Source organism: Canis lupus, chromosome 23 (assembly GCF_011100685.1).
Source record: "Canis lupus familiaris isolate Mischka breed German Shepherd chromosome 23, alternate assembly UU_Cfam_GSD_1.0, whole genome shotgun sequence".
NCBI lineage: Eukaryota > Metazoa > Chordata > Mammalia > Carnivora > Canidae > Canis > Canis lupus.
Genome location: NC_049244.1, coordinates 11428584 through 11447563, shown reverse-complemented (window position 1 = coordinate 11447563; position 18980 = coordinate 11428584).

The window sequence follows — 18980 nt, the reverse complement described above, 5'->3', positions numbered from 1 at the left end:
TTTTTTAAGAAATTCTGCACTAAAATATTATTTCTCTTGATTACTTAAATTATGGACCTGAGAAAGGTAATTACCTCTATCACATCACCCGAGGCCTGGCCCTGGGCCACAGTAATAACACCACACCCTTCATGAACCAAGGAAAATGAGTAAACACCCAGGCTTCATTAACTACCCTAAAGACTGGACAACAGCGGCCTTAAGGCCCAGGTACTAGGGGTGCATATGTTCCAAATGGATCCATGGATGTGGAGTGGGGGAAGGCAATGGGATGAAAACCACAGGTTAGGGCACTGTTACATTCTGTAGAACAATTATCTTACTTCATGTTGCATTAAAATAGTTGCCAAATTAACTAGAATTTTTCATTGTCTTATGCATCCAGCGCCGTTAGTTTTTCCTTATAGACCCACCTTGCATCGTCAATACCTCCTTGTAGGTAAACTCTGCTCTTCTCACCCTTATAATATGATAGTTTTACCTGTATGTGAACTTCTTGAACACAGAATCCTATGGAGTATACTTCCTTGTCTGGTCTCTTCACCTTAATGTTTTATCTGTAACATTCATCTGTTTGTTGCATGTCAATAATTCATTCCTTTTTAAATTGTTGAGTAGTATTCCATTGTATGGAAAAAGCACGATTTTGTTAATAGATATCTGGGTTTCTCCACCTGGGGGCTGACATGAGTAAAGCTGCTACTAAGAAGACAGCACACGTTTCTGTTGAATATATGTCCAGGAGTGAATCTTGGGATCATAATGTATATGGTCAGCTTTAGGGAATATTGCCAATCTTCCAAGTGGTTGTTGTTTGTGTATGATGCATGAGGCTTCCACCTGGTCCACATCTTCCCCAGTGGTAAGTATTGCTAATTGCTTATTTGATCCATTGTGATGGGGCTGCAGAAGTCACCTTGGCTAAAATAAGCAATTTCTAACTCCCTCCAATTTTACCATGACTCCACAGCTCCAATAGTACAAAATGTAAAACCTCAAGTTACAAACATAAGATTCTCAAGAAAGTGCAGTAAAATCTTTAATTCTGAGCTCACTAATTTCAGAAATTCATTAAATACAGACACCCCTGAGATAAGCACACATGATACTTGGCACAGAAACCTGCAAATGTTTCTGAAGGCCGCAAGAATCCTCACAGTCAACATGTTACTATGATTACAGGCTAAGCCAGCATCTCCTGATACAATTCTACAAATATTTGCATGCCAACTAAGTATAAATAAACCCAAAGAATATTTTAGCTGTTATCTTATTTGACCTATCACAGCAGAGAGGCCCCATGAACCTCATTCCTCCCTGCAGGAACACTCTCTTCCCCCAGCACTTCTCATCTCCTCCGGCGACCTCTGGGAGTTCTCCTTCACATGACATTACTGCTGTCTATTCGGGGGATGGTCCCCAGACACCCTCCCCTCACACACAGATCTCCCTTCTAAGCCTCAGGCCCAGATGTTCCATTGCCCTAAACGCCTCCACTAGGAAATCTCACAAACACATCAAACCCAGGACATCCAAAACAGGATCCTGCATATCCTAACCCTTGTACAACTGAGTTATCACAATTGATTGAAGCAACTCAAAAATCTCAGCCTCATCCTTGAGGCCAGCCCTCCCTAACTTTACCACCATCTCTTCAAAGAGCAAGCCACATCTCCTCAAGGTCGCCCAAAGGAATCCACTTTATCCAGACTATCACTGGCCACCCAGCCGCAGCCATCACCCCCTCTCATGTGTAGCCAAGCCAGAGCTCCAATGAAGGTCTGTCATTCCGGTGGTTGGTAGGGCTTGGGACCACACACCTGCCTGAGCATGCTTGAGGAGGGAAGATGGCCGCGTCCCCTCATGACACCTGGGCCCTGCCATGGTCTTCTCTTCAGTCTCCATACTGCATCCCTGCTCTGCCCTACTGAACAAATGTGCCTGCAACTTCTGAGTCTGTGAGGGAAATCCTCACATTTGATTGTGCTGAATCCTCTGCCATGTGGCCTCTTCAATCAGGATACCATAAAGAATTACCAAAAAGGATAAAAGGCTGGTGATAAAATAGCCAAACTCTCTTCTTTATTCTTTGTTCTCTTCTATAGGAGTATCTTTTCTACTATCAAGAGACTTAACTAAAAGTTTTTCAAGCTAACATTCAACAGTTGCTATGTACTCCTCTTACAATCTCTTTTAATACAAACCATTTTCCTATCATCCAAGTACAGCATAAACACACCTACTGCGTCAGTCAACAGTTCATAGCCTATTTTCCCAGTGATTTGCTTGTCATACCTTTTATCTGTTATAATAGTAAGAATGTTCTGCTTGTCTTCTCACACAGAAAGATATTTTCTCAAATACTTCACACCATACTCCTTCCAACAGAGACTTTGGAAATGTCAAGTCCCAAGGGATTTCTCTGATGCCTTGGGATCCTTGCGAGTGAACCATTTCTCCTCAAAGCTAAAGAAGGGAAGTTCATTGCCAGGTGAGCAAAATCTGCAGCCACATCACTCCCTCAAGTCATGGGGGCTCTTCCTGTGAGGACCATAAGGACAAAGGGCAACACATACCCCTGGGGCATGGCACAGGGGACATGCTCTGAAATTATTTGTGGATGAACACGTCATAAGGAGTTCAAAACAATAATAATGGCTAACACAAAATGTTTACTGTGAGCCACACATACACATTAACTCACGCAATCCCTTTAATAACCATATGAGGTTATCATACAAGGTAATGATTCAGAATTGACTGCTATAAACAGGAGTTTTTACCAGGTTCAACACCTCTAACCCTGGGAAAGCATCCATCTTAAAGGGGGAAAAAAAGAACATGGCTTTAAACCTATCAATAGCATGCTACAGTTTATCCCTACAAATTGGTAAATCTGAAGGATTTTATTTTTTAACAAGTGAATGGAATAAGTCTATGTCCCACTTAAGCATGTAAAGCAAAACTGTACAATTTCCAAAGGATCCATCCTTTCTTTTTTTTTCTTTTTTTTTTTTTTTTTTTTTTTTTTAGGATCCATCCTTTCATTTAAAAACATCTTCTAGATGCAAAGGTTGAAATGGAATACCCACCGTCTGGATGACACTGTTTTCTTCCCTACTACCAAAGCCAGTAAACCAATTGTCTCAAAAATTCTGCGTCCAACTGGAACACTCACAGACACAACACCAGTGACTCATGTGTGTAACAAATTGCTCATTTTCCTTCTCCCCATCTTCCCTCAAAATCATTAGGTTGCTATTCCTGAATCATACGTTTGGTTTTTTGTTGGTTGGTTCATATTTTTAATCCCTTGGCACAAAGTTCATCAATTCCAACCATGTACCATGACAAGAATCTGCCTGACACTTGAGTTTAAATAAATCTCTGATATTCTTCCCAGGTTTGAAATTCTGCAATGTAGGCAAGGCCCTCAGGCGTGACAACTGTGTTGCCAGATTTCTGCAAATGCAAGCCTGCCAAACACCTCCACTCGGAGCCAAGGGCCAATGGGCAAACCAAATTTATTCTTAGAACCCTGGACTCAGGGACGCCTGGGTGGATCAGGTTAAGTGTCTGCCTTCGGCTCAGGTCGTGATGCCCAGGGTCCTGGAATCGAGTCCTGCGTCAGGCCCTGCCTATGTCTCTGCCTCTCTCATGAATAAATAAAACATGTTTAAAAAAAAAAAAAAAAAAAAGAATCCTGGACACAGAATTGCCTTTACACTATTGTCCTCCTGACTCCCCCAACTCACACACCCAAATTCCCATTCAAAATAAAAAAGGAGAGGGAAGCATGAAAGGAAAGACCATCAAGTCACAGACTCGAAAACACTAGCAGCTCCTAGAAACCTTATTAATCTGAGTCTCACCACACTTAGTAAGTAAATTCAATATGATGCCTACAGAGTAAAACAGAAATCAGGAGCAAGGACTGAAGTAAGAGTCCCACTTTTTAGGAATTCTCCACAGCTCCAAGCCAGACAAAGACTGTGGCTAGTGTTGGGAGAATATCAGAATAAAGAAAAGCAACTCAAAAGAAATAACCACATCAGGGCTGTCTGGCGGGCTCAGTTGGTTAAGCATCTGTCTTCAGCTCACGTCATGATATCAGGGTCTTGGGATCGAGTTCCCGCATCAGGCTCCCTACTCAGCGGGAGTCTGCTTCTCCCTCTACCCCTCCCAACACTCATGACTTGTCTCTCTCTCTCAAATAAATAAATAAAATCTTGAAAGAAGGAAAGAAAGCAAGAAAGAAAGAACCACATCATACCTATTAGGATGGCTATTATCAAAGAAAGAAAGAACAAAAACTCAGAAGTGTTGGTGAGAATGTGGATAAATTGGAACACCTGTATGTTCCTGGTAGGAAAATAAAGTGGCTCAGCCATTCAGAAAAATGGTATGGCTCTTCCTCAAAAATTAAACAGAATTACCACAGGATCCAGCAATTCCATTTGTGGGTATGCACCCAAAAGAAGGTAAAAGCAAGGACTCAAGCAGATAGCTGTACACCCACATTCAGAGCAGCATTATTCACAACAGCCAAAAAGGTGGAAGCAACACAAGTGTCCAAAGATGGATAAATGGATAAACAAAATGTAGCACATACACAAAATGGAATACTATTCAGGCTTAAATGGACGGAAATTTTGGTACATGATACAACAAGGATGAACCCGGAAGATATGTAAGAAAAGCCAGATAAAAAAACCAAAACAGGGATCCCTGGGTGGCGCAGCGGTTTGGCGCCTGCCTTTGGCCCAGGGCGCGATCCTGGAGACCCAGGATCGAATCCCACGTCGGCTCCCAGGTGCATGGAGCCTGCTTCTCCCTCTGCCTGTGTCTCTGCCTCTCTCTCTCTCTCTCTCTCTCTCTCTGTGTGTGACTATCATAAATAAATAATTAAAAAAAAAAAACAGTACAATCCCTCTTATATGAGGTACCTGGAACGGTAAATTTATAGAGACAGAATTTAGAATGGTTGCCCCAAAGGTAGAGGGATGGGGGCATAGGGAGTTGGAGTTTAATGGGTATAGCCTGGTAGCTAGGGAAGATGAAAAAGTTCTGGGGACAGATGAAGGTGGTATTGGCACAACAATGTGAATGTGTTTAATGTCACAAACCTGTACACTGAAAAATGGCTAACATGGCAAATTTTGCTGTATAGATTATACCACAACTTTTTAAAAAGAATAGAAGCTGATCAGTATATTAGCAATTTCATCTCTCAGACTGGGATCTTGGGCACTTCATGGGCAAGAAAAGAAGAATTTTGTAAAGGCAGCTTCCCTGCACCCATCCCTATGTGCAATTACAAGAAGACCACCCTGGGCCAAGAGCTCTGTACCTGCTAGGAAGGCAGGAGGGAAGAAGGGTGGGTGAGAAAGGCTATCTATACACTGGGGGTCAGATCCACCTACCTTCTCTCTAGTTTCCACCTTGTCTAGTCATGTCCTATGCATATGACTTGGTACTTCCAATCTGCTCAACAAAAATGGAGATAAATGTGTGGAGAGTTAGTTCAACTATATGGCTAGAGCTTAGGGAGAACCACCTATTCCCTGTTTTGGTGTATTTTTAAGAATTTGAAACGTCACCCAATGTTCTAGGTGTGGGTTGTGGTAGGGAGGGTTAATAACTGAACACATCTAGGACTGCTTTTCTTCACTACTGATAGAGAATAGCAGTTTGCCTTGTCCCCCCATGGGGAAGGATTGGGTTCAGCAAACTTCTGAGAAACCCCAGTCTCTTTCCTTTCAGGAGAGGACTAACGGTGGAATCCAGCTTTGAGCATCAACTGTCCCAAGTGGGGCAGGGAACAAGTGTGTACTGGCCACTTTGTTCTTCACACCATATGCAAAGTCTGGCCTTGTGTGTGGGGAAAGAACATTCTGGGGAACCACGAGGAGGTGAAGAGGTCTCTGGGCATCAATACCACCTGGAGATATGTTTAAAATGGAGATTCTGGGGCACCTGGGTGGCTTAGTTGTTAAGATCAGACTTTTGATCTTAGCTCAGATCATGATCTCTCAGTCGTGGAGCCTACTTAAAAATAAAAAATAAAATAAAATAATAAAATGCAGATTCACATTTAGCAAGTCAGGGTCTGCGGTTCTGCAAGTCTAACAAGCTCCCAGGTAATGCTGACAGGCTACAGGCCCACCTGCCACAGGTTGGGTAGTGAATCCTTACACTCCTGCAACTAGCTGGAGCCAGGACAGCAGGGAGCAAAAGTCAGGCACAAAGAGCACCACTGGGATCTTTGTCTCATGAGCATCATTCACCTCCACTCAGGCCAAGTGGTCCCACCATGAACCTGGACTCTCGGTCCCCTTTGGCATAAATAGCAAAAATGAAGTTTTTCCTCCCCACTTCCCCAGGAAAAATTTTCTAAAGATCTTCCAACAACTTCAATGGTGGCTTCTGCACTCATTGCCCACCTGCTCCCCCTGGTTCAAATTCATGATCCGCTAACACAAGTGAAGCCAAACCTATTCTAACATTTTAGGGAGACGGTTGATGTTTGGCCAAATCTGCAACTGGAAATTATTTGATAAGGAGCATAATAAAAGGAGACAAGCCTATACTAGATCCTGCCTTCTTTACTTTTTTGCAAAACTTGAAAAGTGAGAGCTTATGGAATGTTACCATCAAAAAAATCTAGGCCCACAGCATACACCACTGATGTGAAGAACTGCCTGGAAGGACTTCTTGATTTTACCAAAACCACCAGAGGAACTGATAGAGAACCTCAAAAATCCCAGGGCTCTTCGTGTGTAAAGATGCTTTTTCTCTCTAAACCTGGAGAAGAAAAATCAAAATCCTTACCCTTATTCTAATTAATACCCATTTTAAATGACACATACAAACCTGTATCTATGCAATCCAATGTAGGATTTGCTAATAAACATTCTGTGTGAACATAATTCAGGAGACCACATCTTTAATCAACATAATCTCACTATCTAGGAACTAAGTCTAGTCACTGAGGAGAAGTACAATAAAGAATGAAGTGTTCTGAATGGTATGCTACAGGGGATACTTTTCAGAAAAAGTCAAACCACTTTATCCACAAGTTCACAGTTATCTTCAACAAATTCTTGGGGGTAAAAAACGATCTCAAAGTCCCCTGAATACTCAAGAGCATGGTCCTGCTTAACGTTCAAAATCCAGATAATTTATACTCTGGTGGTTCTTTGATCCCTAACATACCCTTGGATATTGGAGCACCCTCTTCAGCTGTTAATAAAAATCCATCTCGGAGAGGACTTTCTGCTTTCAAAAGTCCTCACATATCATGAAGTCTGGAACTAGCAGAGCCCCTAGAAATAATCCAGCTCCAAGATTTCCAAATCGGCGTACATATACTTTTGCTGCAGGAAACCACGAGAGCCTCAGGGAAAATAAGGTGCATCATCCTTGAGTGCTTTTTTAATCCAGACAACAATTTAAAGCATTTTTATATTAAAACAAACAGATGGATCCTGCCTTCTAGTCTCCATCAAAGGAATCGCTGAACACACACTGAAACAGATTCCTCTGACCTGAAGATTTGGGGGCAGGTTTAAGAAGCATCAATATAATCCACTTTACAGCTTGAGACATGGCTGCGAGGAGCTGCCAGGAGAAGTCACTGCTATGTGCTAGTCCTCAAAGAGATTTACAGCCCTCCTCCCACAAACCAGGAGAAGCTGGGAGCAGCCCTTCCTCAAATGGAGAACCAGAAGCTCAAACAAGGATGTGTGCCACCTGTGTGTCACCCTCTTCCACCTCACGTGCACTCCTAACAAACACATAATTAAATGAGCTTCTCAGTGAATGATAAAGCCACAGGTCCCTCCATAAAACATGTCAAAGCATTTAAGCCAGCTGCACATCACTGGCATTATATGTAGCTTAGAGGCATCCAGATTTACACATAGGCTAGTAGTTACTATCTCTTCACTAAAACGTTGAATTCTTCAGCACTGACGTGGCCTCCATTTGGATACACCTAATAACGAGGCAAGTCAGAATGGGTAGCATTTGTTCCAAAAAACAGGGGTGGGAGGGGAAGGAACCAGAAGGCCCATTCAGCAGTGTATCTCTAGACAAAAGACACCGTAGACTGAAAAATAAAATCTAAGAACCTATGTGAGATGGTCAGCTCAAGAGTCATCTAGTGATTACAGAGACCTACTGTGTGTAAGATCAGAGGCTAGGGCTCAGAGCAATGACTAGAAGAGAGTCCACATCAAATGCCAGTCAGGTGCTGTTGGTTTGGAAACTGAAAGTTTAGTAACTGCTTTCAATGCAAATATTGCTCTCTTATTTTCAAAGCCCTCTTGGGGAGGGGGAACAGAGGGAGAATCTTTTTTTAAGATTTTATTTAATTATTCATGAGAGACACAGAGAGAGAGAGGCAGAGACAAAGGCGGAGGGAGAAGCAGGCTCCATGCAGGGAGCCCAACGTGGGACTTGATCCCGGGACCCCATCATCACACCCTAGGCTGAAGGCAGGCGCTAAACCACTGAGCCACCCAGGGATCCCGAGAAGGAGAATCTTAAGCAGGCTCTAGCCCATCGCAGAGGCTGCTGTGGGGCTCAAACTCATGACCCTGAGCCAAAATCAAGAGTCAGTCACTTAATTGACTGAACCACCCAGGTGCCCCTCTAAGCCCCTTCACCTGATCTGATTTGACCTTCACAGCAAACTTGTAAGAAAGATTAATAATTAGTATTATAATATCTGCTTTATTATCCCTGTCAGGGCTGAAAAAGGTTACCTAGTAAAAAGGTTACCTTTCACACACCTAGTCCTGCTGGAATGAGACCTGAAAACCCTCCCCTATCCTATAGCCAAACTTTTACAAACACTTTCATTTAAAACACTTTTTAAGCCTTGTAAGAATCCAATGAGGTCTGTTTGCTCCAGAGTGGCAGGCAATCCCAGAGAGGGGAAACCCAGGTCAGAGAGGTTAAGGAAGGGCCCAAGGTCACAAAGCCAATAAAGAGAGAGGAACTGGAATTTGAATCCAGGTTTCCCACTCAAAGGCCTGTGACCTGGAGCGCTGGGTGTCTCAGTCGATTGAACAGCCAACTCTTGATTTAGGCTCAGGTCATGGTCTCCCAGTCCTGCCTGGGATCCAGCTTGGATAGGGCTCAGTGCTCAGTGGGAAATCTGCTTGAAGATTCTCTTTCCCCCACCCTCTGCACCCCCCTCCCATGCTCTCACACATGCGTGTGTGCGTGCACTCTCTAATAAATAAATAAATATTAAAAAAAAAAAAAAAAAGGCCTGTGTCCTTTTCAGAAGGAACATCAGCAACACAGCCAGGGTAGAGACACCCTCCAGGAAGAGCTGGGGATGGGAAACCAAATCTCACAGGCCTCAAGGGAGTCAAACAGGAACCGGCTCATGCTGGGGCCAAGCTGAGACCCAAGTCTTGCCAAAGCTGCTGTACATGGACATGGGCTTTCTAACCCAGTTCAGCACCCCGAGCCCTGCTCAGTTCCCCGGATGGCTCAGTCTGGGCACCCCTGTGATACAACTGGGGTCAGATATCAAAGGGCACACAAGTGTGATCTTTCCAGACCAACAGAGAGAGAAAGGTGCCATCTGTCACTCCAGGTCCAACTCTGAACCTGCCAGGCAAACTCCCTGCCTGTCATCCTCCCCTGGACGTGGGGAGACCCTCCGCCGTGCAGACTGCTCAGGGCTGGCAATTGCTCAGTCAGGCCACCTCCCTCTCTGCTGGAAACTGAAAAGGACCCTGTTCCCAAGCAAGTTCTGAGCTTGCTTCCCTATCACTCGCTGCCACAAACAAAAGATGCTGTAGGAAAGGGTACCCATCCTGCCAGACGACGTTTACACATTTCTTTGATGCAATTAAGTCCTAGTGAAAAATATCAGAAAACAACTTTTTACAGAAGAAGTCAGAGGCCTAGACACTCATACTTGGGAGACGCTCAAAGTGAACGCTGATTTCAGTCTCTGAGCAAGTGCGGGGAAGGAAGGGCTTCAAACACAGAGGCTGACCCGCCGGTGTGCACCCAGCGCCTGCCCCAGAAGCAGCTGGGCTCTTGACCTGTGCTTCCCTTAACCCAACTTTACAAAAGAAGAGACCACGTTTCCTTTCATTTGTTTTTACCTGCAGGAGGCTGACCTTGGCGATTCGGAAGGGATTTAAAAAAAGTGACAGAAGTAAACTTGTTAACTCTCAAAATGGAAAGGAAGGTTCCTAAAAGGCACCGGTCGGGGTCCCAGACACGCTCCGAAGATGTGACTCACATGAGTTGCGCGGGTGAGTGGGGCCCGGGGCTCCCTGAAGGTCGGAGCCCGCAATCCAGGCCACGCGGCGCGCCCCGCGCGGGGCTCCCCCAGGTGCACGCCGGAGGGCTCCTCCCCGCTCGGGGGCCCGGAGGCCGGCCCCCCCCCCCCGCCGCCGCCGCCGCATCACGCGCCCACGCTCCGCGAACACGCGTGTCCCTCCCTCCCCGTCCGCGGGCCGGAGGCGCGGACCCCGGTCTTACCCCGAGCAGGCGCGGCCCCGGGGGCCTCCCGCGCGGGGCTCCCGGGCGCCCGGCTCCGCTGGCTGCCTCCGCTTCGCTGTCCTCGGCCGGGCCCCGGCCGCCCGGCGGCTCCGCTTCCCTCCGCAGCAGGCGGCCGGGCAGCACCGGGGCGCACGCGGCGGGCTCGGGCTCCGGCCCCGGCTCCGGCCCCGGCTCCGGCGCCCCCTCCTCCCGCCGCCCGCCGCCGACCTGGCGCTCGCGGGCTCGGGGTCCGCGGCTCCGGGGCGCGGGGGTCGTGGGGTGCTCCGGCTGCCCCGCGCTCCCTCCCGCGCGGCCCCTCTCGCGGGGGCGCCTCGCTCGCGGCGCGCGGGCGTCACGGGCTCGGGGCGCGGGGGGACGGCGACGGCGCGGGCCCCGGGGCGGCGGGCGGGGGCGCTGCTGCGGACGGGGGCACTGATGCGGGCGCCGCGGCGCGGCCTCTCGCCATGGCTCCCCCGCGGGCGGGCGGCTCGCGCCTCCCCTCCGCGCTGCCGTCACCGCCCGACGCGCGCCGAGCCCTCCCCTTGCCCGGCCCCGCCCGCGCGCCGGCCCGCGCCGCCACCTGCGAGCCGCCCTCCGGGATGCTCGCCCGACGGAGCGCGCCCGGGACGCAGCGAGCCGCTGCCGGAGGCCCGCCGTGCGCTTGCACCTGCGCCGCGGGGCTCGGAGAGGAACCCGGCGCAGTGCTCCGTGGGGGAACTGCCGCGCCCCGCCGCCCCCGCCGCCCCCGCCGCCCCCGCCGCGCCCCGCCCCGCGCGCTCACTGAACTCGGGCGCCTTTCGGCGCGCGCCTAGGGTCAGTCTGAGGGGCACACGGGACTCTCGCGTGCACCGTTGGCCACTAAAGCAACGAAGGCCAGGCTTTCCTGCAGCTCGGAAGTCTAGGAAAGCAACCCTGAGGCTTAAGCTGGGGGAGGACAGAGCGGGGGGCGGGGGCGGGGGCGAGGGGGGCTTGTGGATGGACCGTCTGAAAAAATGCCACCGACGGACGGGCGGGGGGGGGCGGGGCGGAATCAGAAAAGGATCCAGGAAGTCGGTGCTCACAAGCCACTGTATTATGCAAATCACTAGTGGACGGTTTAACGCGAAACAACCCGGATTAGCTCACTTCCAGTTGGGGCTGCTGAGTGTACTCCTTGGGCCCGGTCTCTGCCCAAAGGTCGCAGAGGACATTGGGAAGACACGGAGAGGACTCTGACCCGAGCCAAAGACGCAAGAAAGCTGAACCATAGAAAACCTGGTGTCAAATACTGGAAGGGGACTTGAAGTCTACAGTCAAGATTAGTTCAGGCAAGAATCCCTGGATGCCAACACTAGAGCGGATTTTACTGGAGAGCAGATATTTGCTCGGCTTGATTTGTCTCTCCGTAGATCATTTAGGCTCATTAATAACAAGGAAGAAACATTTACAGAGAAGCAGGTGGACCACACCTTGGCCAGGTGATCAAAATTAACATTATCAACGAGAGTAGATGGATACCGTGTCCTCAGTACACATCACCTAGGCGGTATTCCAGGGAGAACGCATAACCTGAATCTAATGATGATGAAACCTCAGACAAAGGCAAAATGAGGAACATTTAGCAAAAAGGGGCAGGGGCTGTATTCTTCAAACATGTCAACGTCACAAAAGACAAAAGAGGGGCATCGGAGTGACTTAGTTCATTAAGCGTCTGACTTGATTTCGGTTTAGGTCTTGATCGCAGAGTAGTGAGTCCCAGCCCCACATTGGGTTCCATGCTGCACAAAGAACAAAGGAGGCTCAATGTTCCAGATTAAACGTTGCTAAAAAGGCATGACAACTTAATATGATACCTTGTCCTAGACTGGATCCTATACTGGAGGTGGGGAAATGCTAGCAGGGATATCTCAGTGGACAAAGCTAGAATCCTTTTTTATTGAAGATTTTTTATTTATTTGAGAGAAGGGGAGAGAGAGAGAGAGAATGAGCAGGGGGAGGGGCAGAGGGAAGTAGACTCCCTGCTGAGAAGAGCACCCAACCCAGCTGAATCCCAGGGCCCTGAGTATATGACAGGGCAAGGAGGCAGAGGCTCAACCAACTGAGTCACCCAGGGGCCCCCAAAGTTCGAATCCTGATAGTACATTAAAGTATTGGATCAATGTTAAATTTGCTGCTGTTAATAACTTGTACTATGGTTATGTAGAAGAATACCCATATTCTTAGAAGTACACATTGAAGTATTGTCCAGGCATGATGTATGTAACTTCAAGTGATTCAGAAAAAAAAAAAAAAATGTTGATAAGAAAAACGATAAAGGAAGTGGGCAAAATATGAAGTCAGTGAATCTAGGTACAATGTGTACTAAAACATTTCAGTGTGTTTGAAATTATTTCCAAATAAAAAGATCTTTGAGAAACAAAGTAGGAGATGAGGTTCAATGGGAGGAAGGCAAGGTATGTTTGTAAAAGGGCAACACACGAGATCCTTCTGGTTTTAGAACTTGTGGTCTTCGAGCAGGTGGTTGAATTTATATAGAACTTAAATACACTTGGGACACCTGGGTGGCTCAGTGGTTGAGCATCTGCCTTCGGCTCAGGGCGTGATCCTGGGGTCCTGGGATCCAGGTCTGCATAGGGCTTCCTGTAGGGAGCCTGCCTCTCCCTCTATGTCTCTGCCTTTCTCTTTGTGTCAATAAATAAATAAAAAATAAATAAATAAATAAATAAATAAATAAATAAATACTTTTTTAAAAAAAACTTTAAAAAGTACAAGTAAAACTGGGGAAATCTGAGTAATAAGATAGGTGGATCGTATCAATGTCGATATTCTAATTGTAATAACATTAAGGTTTTGCGGGATCCCTGGGTGGCGCAGCGGTTTGGCGCCTGCCTTTGGCCCAGGGCGCGATCCTGGAGACCCAGGATTGAATCCCACGTCGGGCTCCCGGTGCATGGAGCCTGCTTCTCCCTCGGCCTGTGTCTCTGCCTCTCTCTCTCTCTCTGTGACTATCATAAATAAAAAAAAAACAAAAACATTAAGGTTTTGCAAAGTGTGATCATTGGGTAAACTGAGTGAAGTATATTATTTCTTATGACTAAAGTAAATCTACAATTATCTCAATAAAAATTTCAGTTACACAGCATCTGGCTGGCTCAGTTGCTAGAGAATGCGACTCTTGATCTCAGGGTTATGAGTTTGAGCCCCACACTGGATGCAACGATTACTTAACACATTTCTTAAATCTTTTAAAAAATTTCAATTACAAAAAACAATCAAGTAAATGCCAAGTAGGAATGTAGAGAAGTACAACCACCTGGGAATATGCAAGAGCAAATGTGCTGGTGCTATCTCCTTGTGGGTTTAGAGTAGACATGGAGCTGTTAGCAACATGTTTCTCTAAGTAAGAAGGAAGGAAGGAAGGAAGGAAGGAAGGAAGGAAGGAAGGAAGGAAGGAAGGAAGGAAGAAAGAAAGAAAGAAAGAAAGAAAGAAAGAAAGAAAGAAAGAAAGAAAGAAAGAAAGAAAGAAAGAAAGAAAAATGAAGTATAACTGACAGATCAGATTTCTTCTAATTCTGTAATTTAAGAATCCTAGAGCTGTGGGATCTTTGACATCATCTAGTCCAACCTTCTCATTTTCAGGAAGCCGTGGGCAGAAAAGTGGTACATGACCAAAGGAGCATCAAATTAGTGGTAGACCTATCACTACAATTCTTGTCTGCCGAATATGTCCAATGCTCTTTGCACCTTTACTGGCTACCTGTCACTTTCTATGTCCGTGAGGTCTAGTCAAGTTTGGTGCCAAATTTTAAAGTCATCCATTCATTCATTTTGAATCCCTCACTGTGGTCCCATGGGCACAGGGTCCTGACATCCTGTTTCCAGCACCAGATGACAGACAAGTGCATCCCACTCCTGAGGAGGAGGGGCTGGTTTCCCTCTGGCATTCCCAGCCTGGATGGAGCAGGTGGCAGGCAGGGCCCTTTGAGTGAGCCCCTAGTGGTGGGCCCTGAACTACTTCAGCAGCTGGAGACCTGCTGCTCCTGGAAGTCAAGGGTGCAGCGACCTGGGAGGGAAGCCAGATGGGTATGCAGAAAAGAAAGCACTAATTTCTTGGCAGGTCCCAGCCTTACCTAACATCAGGCACAGGTCTCTATACCAGAAGTGACTCTGGCCTCCCTTGGGGCACAGATAGCCACTGTTATTCTTTCCTTCTGTCAAATCAAATCAGAATCAGCATATGTTCACTGATATCTGCCAAGCCCTGAATAAATAGCTATGAGAAAATACAAAAAAGGAATATCTGATGCCCGCCCTTTAGAAACCTAAAATACAGCCAGGGACCCAAGATGGAAATGTAGAAAATGACCTGACAGGGATGCCTGGGTAGCTCAGTGGTTGAGCTTCTGCCTTTGGTTCAGGTCATGATCCTGAGATCCTGGGATCAAGTCCCATATCAGGTTCTCTGTGAGAAGCCTGCTTCTCCCTCTGCCTGTGTCTCTGCCTCTGTGTGTGTGTGTGTGTGTGTGTGTGTGTCTTTCATGAATAAATAAAATCTTTTAAAAAATTTAGAAAGTGACCTGACAAAAGAATTAAAATGCTAGCTTTGTTGGCTTGGGTTCTCCTCAAAAGCAGTGTTAGAGAAGGATTGAAGGGCAAGTACTTTCTTTTGGGAAGTGATCTCATGGAACAGGGGTGGGAAAATGAATCAGGACCAGAAAGAATGAAACAAGGAGGGAGAGAAAACCCATTCAAAGGTGTTTGATCTAGGCAGTCTCCTCTGTGAACAAGTAGAGCTCAGTCCTACTGGGACCCTCTGAGGAATTGCATAGAATCAAGATAGGGTGCACCTGAGGGGTGCAGTCAGTTAAGCATCTGACTCTTGGTTTCAGCTCAGGTTGTGATCTCAGGTTTGTGAGATCAAGTCCTGCATCAGCCTCTGCATTCAGCACAGAGTCTGCTTGGGGTTCTCTCTCCCTCTTCCTCTGCCCCTCCCCTTTGTGCTCTTTCTAAAATAAATCTTTACATCTTTTAAAATTGAATCTTTATTTTAAAAAATCAAGATGGAAGGAGGGAGCATTTAACCACCAGCTCCTAGCTCCCATCAATAAAGTGGGTACTGAGCAAACAAGTGAACTGAAAGGGTATCACAGGGGACATACATATATAAAATACCAGATTCACCAGCAAAAAAAGCAGCCTATTGGCAGATGTTTTTGCTTGCTTTATTCATTGCTTGCATTCCAACACCAACAACAGGGCTTGATTCATAGTAGATGCTCAAACAATAGATACAGAATGTAGAGGAAATTATTAAAAGTATATAAATAAGGGATCAGTTAAGTGTCTGCCTTCAGCTCCGATCATGATCCCAGAGTCCTGGAATGGAGTCTCACATCAGTTTCCTTGCTCAGTGGGGAGCCTGCTTCTCCCTCTGTCCTGCCACTTCCTCTGCTTGTGCTCTCTCTCTCTGACAAACAAATGAATAAAATCTTGAAAAAAATAAACGAAAGTATGTAAATAAGTAATTTATCAACAATGTGTGTGTGTGTGTGTGTGTGTGCGCGCGCGCGCGCACTGGGTATTGGATAGGCTGGAGTGATAGTGAACAGTGATAGTGAAAAAGGTACAGTCTTGGCCCTCTGAACCTTTCAGTCCAGAGAAGAGTCAGATAATATGCTACACGTGCATATCCAATTAGTTTGTGACACATTCTGGGAAGAAAAGCGTACAAACACTAGAAATAGATTAAGAGGAGGATTTATGATAGACTAGTTGGTAAGGGAGGATCTAAGAAGGTGACCCAGAGGTGGAACCAGAACCAATCATGCATAGGGCAGGGGGCAGCATCAGAAAAGGACCTAGAAGCAAGAAAGACACTCAGTAGCTGGATCCCTGGGGGTTTTTCAGGGAAGATCTAGGCTATGGCCCCATGTCAGTTTGAGGAGAATCGGAGACCACTTCAGGGTCAGTTGGAGGGCTCACTCACAACCTCCCCCTCCACCACAACCACCACTACTGCCACCAGTAATACTTTAGGAATATGATAAAACTCCAGTGTAACATAAGTGGGCCCCCAAATTGACTGGCGGAGTGTAGCATGGGGTTACAAAACTGAAGGTTAATTAAAATCAATATTTCTAGTAACTATTGCACAGTTACTATGTGAAGAAGGAAAAATTTTTATAAATAAAACATCAGCTTAACTGAACGTAGAGCACCCCCAAATGATCATGGGCTACTCACCTATAAACACCTCCCACACACACATCCTCTAAGAAAAGAGCTGGAACCTGCCACCATTGCAGAACAAGAACAGAAGTCTAATCACATTATATCCACACTTGTGTTGTTACCGATGTCTTATTCCAGGGTCTCAGTTTGTTGTTTTGTTTTAATTAATTTATTTATTTCATAGAGAGAGAGAGAGGCAGGGGGAGAGGAAGAAGAGAAGCCCAAATAAACTCCATGCTCATGCTCTCTCTCTTTCTCTCTCAAATAAGTAAAATATTTTTAAAAATAATAAAATATTGACCAGTTGCTCACAGGTTCCTTAGAAGTAAGAAAAAAAATAGATTACTACCAATACCTTCTTTAATACCTGGTATTAGTCCCAAGGCTTTATATGCATGGATAACTTCCAGCTTTATACTTCCAGCCCTGACTCTCCCTCCTGAACTCCAGACTCATGTAAACAAACTGCCTAATTAACACTGTTGTCTGGATGTCTCATAGGCATCTCAATGATGATGCACTTATGATGCACTAACCTGAACTGCTGTCTCGCCCCAAGTAGTTTGACTCTTCTAGTCTTTTCGATTTCAGTTGCCTGGGCCAAAAACCTTATAATCATTTTAACTTCTCTCTTTGTTCCCAACCTATCAAGGACTCTGTTGATTCTACCTTTAAAATAAAATCCAGAATCTACTTCTCACTGCCTTCATTGCTTCCAACCTACTCCAAAACCACCATCATGTCCCCAGGATCCCTGCAAGAATGTCCTTAATCCTTGCTTGCTTGCCTCTTCCTCTATCTTCCCTAGAGTCCATCATCAACACAGGAGCCAATGTCCCTGTAAAATGTGACTCATTTCATGGTCCTTCTCCCTTAAAGCCCTCTAATGGCTCTCCATTTCCCCCAGAAAATAAGCAGAAATCCTTCCAATTGCCTATTAGACCTACATGGTCTGCTCCCTGCTCCCTCACCTCATTTTCCTCTTCTCTCCAACTCACTCACTTCACTGGACAAGCATAACAATCTCCTTGCTATTCCTTGAACATCCACAGATACTCTTACCTCAGCACTGTGCGCTGTTCCCTTCACTCAGAATTCCTTTCTTCCACATGGCCCTTCCCCTCACCTTCCCAGCAAGGCCCTTAGGCACCCCAATTCCCTTTGCCCTCCTCTATTTTCTCTTATTTAGCCCATTATAAAATGTACTCATTACTGTTTATTTTCTGCCTTCTCTCTCTTGATTTACAAGGTAGTTTTATTCCTAGGCGCAATCTTGACACAATGCCTAGAACATAGTAGTTGCTCAATAATTATTTGTCAAAAGGTCAATCCTTCCGAATCTTAACAAAAAGCCATCTGACCCAGTATAATACACTTACTGATTGACATTTTATTGTCTTGTCAGAGGTGGAGAATGTAGTAACTTTTGTTTTTCTTATATCAGTATTAAAAGATCTTGTGAATAAGTCCTGACGATATATCCTTCTCTTCCACAATCCATTATGAAGAGACCATCTTTTTTTAAAATATTTTATTTATTTATTCATGAGAGACAGAGAGAGAGAGGCAGAGACACAGGCAGAGGGAGAAGCAGGCTCCATGCAGGGAGCCTGATGTGGGACTCGATCATGAAGGGACCATCTATAAAAACCCTGCTAGGGCACCTGGCTAGTTCAGTCGGTTAAGCATCTGCCTTCAGTTCAGGTCATGATCCTGGAGTCCCAGGATAGAGTCCCACATCAGGCTCCCTGCTGGGCGGGAAGTCTGCTTCTCCTCCTCCTCCCTCCCCACCCCTACTCATGTGCAATTATGCTCAGGCTCTCTCGCTCTCTTGCTCTCTCTCTCAAATAAAGAAATAAAATCTTAAAAACAAAAACCCTGTGAGATCCTATTTGTTCTCAAGAACTACAGTATTATTCTCAATAAGGAGTGTTCATATTGGCTAATATGAAAATTATCATAAAATAAAGTTGTCATAAAACTTATCTCTAAGTCCTAGGATTCTACATTTCATTGGATGACTCTGTTGACACCAGCTAAACCTCAGGCTTGCATGGTTGCTTATCTAATTCCCTTTCCAAACTAAAGAGTCTCACTCTCAGTTTATCCTGATAGGAAACTACCTCTGCTATTTTAATTCTTTACTTACTTCCATCTGAGTCTTTTCAAATTCATATGCCTTGAAGACTTTCTGGTACATGATATTTTACATGTGGCCAATGTTTTCCTAGTGGTACATATTCATGTTTTGTTTT